This window comes from Haliotis cracherodii, unplaced genomic scaffold (assembly GCF_022045235.1).
Source record: "Haliotis cracherodii isolate W230 unplaced genomic scaffold, xgHalCrac1.p SCAF_16, whole genome shotgun sequence".
Classification (NCBI taxonomy): domain Eukaryota; kingdom Metazoa; phylum Mollusca; class Gastropoda; order Lepetellida; family Haliotidae; genus Haliotis; species Haliotis cracherodii.
In genome coordinates this window covers 27,129,897-27,135,835 of record NW_027266271.1, presented here as the reverse complement: position 1 = coordinate 27,135,835, position 5,939 = coordinate 27,129,897, and the positions used below count along the sequence as shown (strand labels likewise).

Genomic DNA, 5,939 nt, shown 5'->3' with positions numbered 1-5,939 from the left:
AGTACCAGGGTCCACTGTAAAACGTACTCCCCACGAGGTTATCAGATCCACATGCAGATCAAAGCTTGAGGGCGTTCCCATTTAATTATTTTATGTCATATCATCATGTCTTCTCTCTGCTGCAGTGTCGTAATTGTGGATCGATGAACACTACTGCTAATATCACAGGTGGCAGAGTAACACACTCATTCCTACAAGAGAAATGGCAGCCCTATCCATGCTCGCTATTGTCACAGTGTTCCTTCATCACAAAACTAGTCCTGAAGATCATACCAGGAGTATCTCTGTCAAACCGTATTCTGAGTGTACTCAGTTCGTCCCTCCCATAAATGCGACTGTAGTTGAAGACATACATAGCGTTGCCGCATGTGCTGTACAGTGTGCCACAGACACCAGATGTGTGGCTTTCAGCCTGTCTGCAACTGATGACATGTGTATACCACCGCGAGATGTTCCTGACAACTATCTGCTACAGTGGAATTTGGCGCCATTACAATGTGAGTCAAAACTGTGTTGTGTTTTATTATACAAATCTTTAATGTTTAGTTTACATGATATGCGGATTTGTTTCTTATCTTCCAGACACTACACTTGAGAGAATTTGAATACCTTGGAAAAAGAGTGTTTGACAAAATGCCGTGATAGAATATCCTCGACCCATCCTATTCGACACATCTTTATGATAACATTTGGATGATGGACCAGTTGCTCAAAAATCACTAACATATACTCTCAAATTTCCCCTGCCACGTTGATTGTGTCGGCCATTTTTTAAAATCAGTCACTTGCCCTTGCATGTGTTTGTGATGGGGCAGGATACGCCCAACATTTGGCGAACACCTGGTCACATTACTATTTGACAGTGATCCATAAGCAGTTCTTGCGACAAAGTCGAAAGCGTACAATGGACATTACGTATATTAGAGATTTCTTATGATTATGGAAAAATATTTTTCCGTATCGCAACTCTAGCACAGGAAGAAATGTAATTAGGGCGTATTTTGAACCCCTGGCAATCCTAAAGTCACTGGAACCTTCAAATATTCTTATGAATGTTGTGGGACTTCTTTATATTCTGACTAGCCACTTGCCAAATTTGGATCAGTGGCATCGGAGAAATGTTGCCGTAGAGAATGAATCAAGTCCCTTTTTTCATGTTCTTTATTTCCCTATAACCTACTCACAGTGATACAAAGTATATACATTATTGTTATAAAGATAATAGTTGAGGCAATGATACTGTAAATGTGAAAATTATGGACATACATTTCAAAAGAGTAATTTTATCTTATCAAACATGCATTTGATAAATGTGTTCAGGCGCCATAATATCTAAGAGTTACTGTTTGTAAACCGTTTGTAGTCTATCTAGTGTAATATAGTGGCTACGACTATGAATAGAAGACTTTTAGTAGGTAAGAATATAGTTCTTTTAGGTGACAGACAGTTGCACGAAAAACATTCACGAAATTCTTCTCCCACAGCTCCCGATTTGCAAACTTACAGATTTGACACAGTTTTCAGTGAGTTAAAGGGGTTTTATACCAACGACCTACTTATGCAGTGAACATGACATCACTTGTAAGAACAATATGATATCTCAACGGGGCACTAAATATGCATTTCAGACCTAAATATAGGCTTCAAAGCAATTTTACATCTTTCCCGTTGAGGTTAAAGTAATATCATTATTCCACTAAAGGTTTAAAGAATTGGTCGTCGCGCCTAAGGCCCGGGTTCGATTTCCGAAATGGTTACAATGTGTAAATCTCATTTCTGGTTTCGCCCGCCGTGATATTGATAGAATATTTCTAAAAGCAGCAAAAAATACCCACTCACTCACTCACTCACTCTTAAACACTTCTGAAAATATCTAAGTCAACTTTCATGTGTTTGACACATTTATGCCTTTTGCTTGAATAATGTTTGTGAATGTAAGCTGTGACAACAGGTATTATGATGATGTATTAATGAGAGTAATGTGACATGAAGGTACACTACCATAACCCGCAAATGAAGAAAAGTTCTTTCATCAGTTTGTTTGACAAAAATGAATCAGTGATGACAGTAAATTGATATTTCAGCGTGGCTGATTCGAACCCCTTGAACAAATGATGTCAAGTGTCAGTTTATTGTTCCAGTTTGCGACGGACGATGTACGTTTTGATTTAATTGACGCAATTGGGTTTTTTTCGACGGATTTACAAACGCCAAATAGACAGGAGGAACTTGGAACAATCATGATTTATTTAAACAATAACTATTCACACGTACAAATTACTCTTATCAACTTACAGGTCCAGAACCGCTGCATGAATGGGGCGAATATGACAAGGACAGGCTGACCTGTCAATGTTATGGTGGCTATATCGGTCAGTTCTATGAAAGAATCATGCAAGGTACGATGTTACATCATAATTGTCATTTTTAGATCAGACACTTCTTGAATTCACACATTAACATAACAGCATCATTAACATTCAATCATAGATGATCTTGTTTTGAATAATACGTTTCTTGGAAAGTGAAAAAGACATGAATTATTAGAAGAAGTTTATTTTAAAGCTCAGTTCTAGAGTCTGCTGTAAACGAGCTACTTGTTGATAAGAAAAAACATGTTTCATGGTTGCATTACACTGGGCCAAATTTATCTGGGAATAATACTTTCCAAAGATTCGCTCATGGAATGTTTACTTGTAAATTTGAGTCTTGCAACAATAAAACTTAAACACTTCATAAACACTTCATAAAATATACATTGCGAACTTTCAGATTGTTGTGAAGGATATCACACAGGCCATAATTACAATGGGTCAGGAATATACTTAATTCAACCAAACATGGCGCCTACCCCATTCAAAGTAGATGACTGATGCAATCCGGTGGCTATACACATATTCAACAGCATGTATATGGATCTACCCATTTCAATCGGTCATGGCAAGAATACAAAGATGACTTTGGGGACCTTTCCAAGGACTTCTGGTTCGGAAACGACAAAATTGGTTACATTACAAATGGACGCAATCAAATGCAAATAACTAAGGATATGTGTTCCACCTCCACTAAACAGCGAATATACACATTTTTCACCCTGTCCCAACATGGCCTTTACTCGATGACATACAAAGGAACATGGGGACATACAATTCCTGACAGAAGTGGTGGTGATTGCTTGGATGATTTGAAGGGACAGCCCTTTTCCACATTCGACCACGATAACGATGACAGCACTCTGAACTGTGCTCAAAAACACCAGTCTGGATTCTGGTTCAAGAACTGCACCCCCTGTAACCCCAATGGTGTTTGGTCAGAGACTCCAGATGGTAAGAGAGCTGGAAGACCTGAGGAGATGTTCTGGATACCTGTTATTGGAGATAACCTGTTGTTGTCTTGCAAGATATTTTTGAATGCCATCTAATTGCGTTTATTGCAGTATATGTATCATCTGTAATTGTCCCATGTGCCCAATATGCACATTCGGTAGGGATTAAATCATATTGCCGAAAATACCACGTTTTACCGCAAAATTCAGATTCTATTTTAAACGCAAACACGTGTGTGAAATGTATACCCTTACTTACTGAAATAAAGTTTGCTCTACCCCAATGTGTCGCGTAATAAAGTACAGCTTTGCCCTGAACTATCATAGTTATAAGTCTGTTTCCGGCTTCTCAAAGGCGGTCACACGAAAGGACGAAGCCCAAAGGATGCCATTCATTTGGATGATCTGTTGCCTCTCCTTCAAGAACCATTGGGACTGCACTAAGTTAGAACATAGACTGTACACTGTGTCATTGAGGGAAATTAAACGGCTCCAGCAGCTTTTTGCTGAGTGGTGGATATACAGAGCCCAAAGTGTCGACTAGAACGTGGACTTGGCAGCTAACGATGTAAACATTCAACTACTTGTGGCTGCCAAGACTCGCCATACTGCTATCAACCTGCAGGTCATATAACCACAGGTGACTAGGTCATATAATCACAGGTGACTTCTCTATTGTTGACAATAACAACCTTCGTCAGTTTGTCAAATATGGACCAAAATACCGTGAGCAACCTCCTACCAGTTGGGAATAACAACTTTAAAATCGTTATGGGTATTGTCGAAGAATAGGCCTAAAAACTGGCCAAAATTGAAGAGAAACCTGTTGAATATATTTCAGAGTATCCGGAGTAGAATAGGCCTTCAGCAACCCCTGCTTGTTGTAAAGGCGACTATGCTTGACGTAAGAGGTGTCTAAAGGGATCAGGTGATCAAGACTGCTGACTTGGTTGATGCACGCCATCGTATCCCTATTGCGTGGATCGATGCTCATGATGTCAAATACTGGATCGTCTGGTCCGTACTCGATTATATTCAGACCGCCGTCACATAGCTTCAATATTGCTGTGTGTGGCGTTAAATTACAAACAAACCAAACGTAAGTTTGTATTTGTGCCTACTGACAAGGCCTCAGATAACATAACCGCTACATGTAAGCATTACTAAATTTATTGTTTGATCAAAGAACTTCGTATAAGTATTTTAACAAGGAAAAAATCTGCCAAAACGATCAGTACTGTCAACTTTTGACTGTAGAACCTAAAGACATGTCCATTCATCTTTCGTACTGGATTCCAGAAAATCCGTGATTTCATAAAAAAAAACATGAACATGCCAAAATGTCAATTTACAAATCAATAGCGTGTGTCCACCTCTGGTTGCGATGGAAGCAGCACATCTTCGTCTCATGGACTGGAGAATGTTTCGAAGTTCATGGAGTGTCTGTGGAACACGTGGTTGACGTCGAAGGCGCCAATCCATCTCATCCCACATGTGCTCGATTGGTGAGAGATCAGGGGAGCGAGCCGGCTAGGGAATGATATTTACGTTGTTTTGTTGAAGAGATTCCTGAACAAGTCGAGCAATATGAGGCCGGGAGTTGTCATGTTGAAAGGTAATGCCTAGGCCATGACGACGCAAAAAACGGTAGAACAACAGGGCCCATGATCTCGTCGCGGTAGCGCTGTCCATTGAGATTTCCCTCTATCACTATTAAACGGGTCTTCTGTCTTGCTGTAATCCCACCCCATACCATAACGCTGCCGCCCCGGACCGATCTTCTTCCATGACATAATGATTGACATAACGTTCACCTCGACGTCGGTACACTCGAATCCTTCCATCGCTGTGGCTGAGGTGAAAACGAGACTCGTCAGTGAACAGAACTTGTGCCCACTGCATGGCCGCCCAGCGTAGACGCTGTCTGCACCACTGTAGACGTTCTTGACAGTGGTTTCCTGTCAAAATGGGTCGTCTGGCGACAATCCCTGCACATCTGAGGCTACGACGTACGGCTGTGAAGATATTCGTCGAAGGCCAGGGATGCCTTTTGCAGTCACTGTTGCTGGCTGGAATCGATTTCGTAGGTGTGTATTCGAATCAAGTTGTCTTGTCGATTATTGGTTACGCGTGGCCTGCCACACCGAGGATGGTCTCTGACTGCATTCGTCTGTTGCCAACGTTGCCATGAACACCAAATGGTGTTTCTGTGGACGTTAAATTGTCTTGCAACATCACGTTGACTCGATCCTGCTTCAATCATACCAATGGCTCTCAGACTCTCATTTTCGGACGGGCGTGGCATTTCGTAATGTTGAATAATTGCGTAGTTTTGTTGTTTTTCTGAGTGGTTGTTGTCAGCACGATGCTGGACAATCCATATGGAATCCCGTTAACGCACATATTTTTATGCCCATTCTTGGGTAGTGAAATGCATGGGGCTTGCATAAAAATCAACTTTTGCATGGAATGCACGCTTTTCTGTAGCAGTTGCGTTTTTGTGACTTGAGTCCATACATGTACTACAATATTGAAAACCAAACTTTACTTGTTTGAAAAATACACTAAAATATTGGTGTCCCAGGAACTTTTGTTGAGGATACAATCAAGGAAG

General features: G+C 40.7%; 1 pseudogene; it reads left to right on the top strand.

The window, feature by feature from the left end:
- The first annotated feature begins 202 nt into the window (after positions 1-202).
- Positions 203-3,421, top strand: LOC139463522 (techylectin-5B-like; annotated as a pseudogene).
- The last annotated feature ends 2,518 nt before the right edge of the window (positions 3,422-5,939 follow it).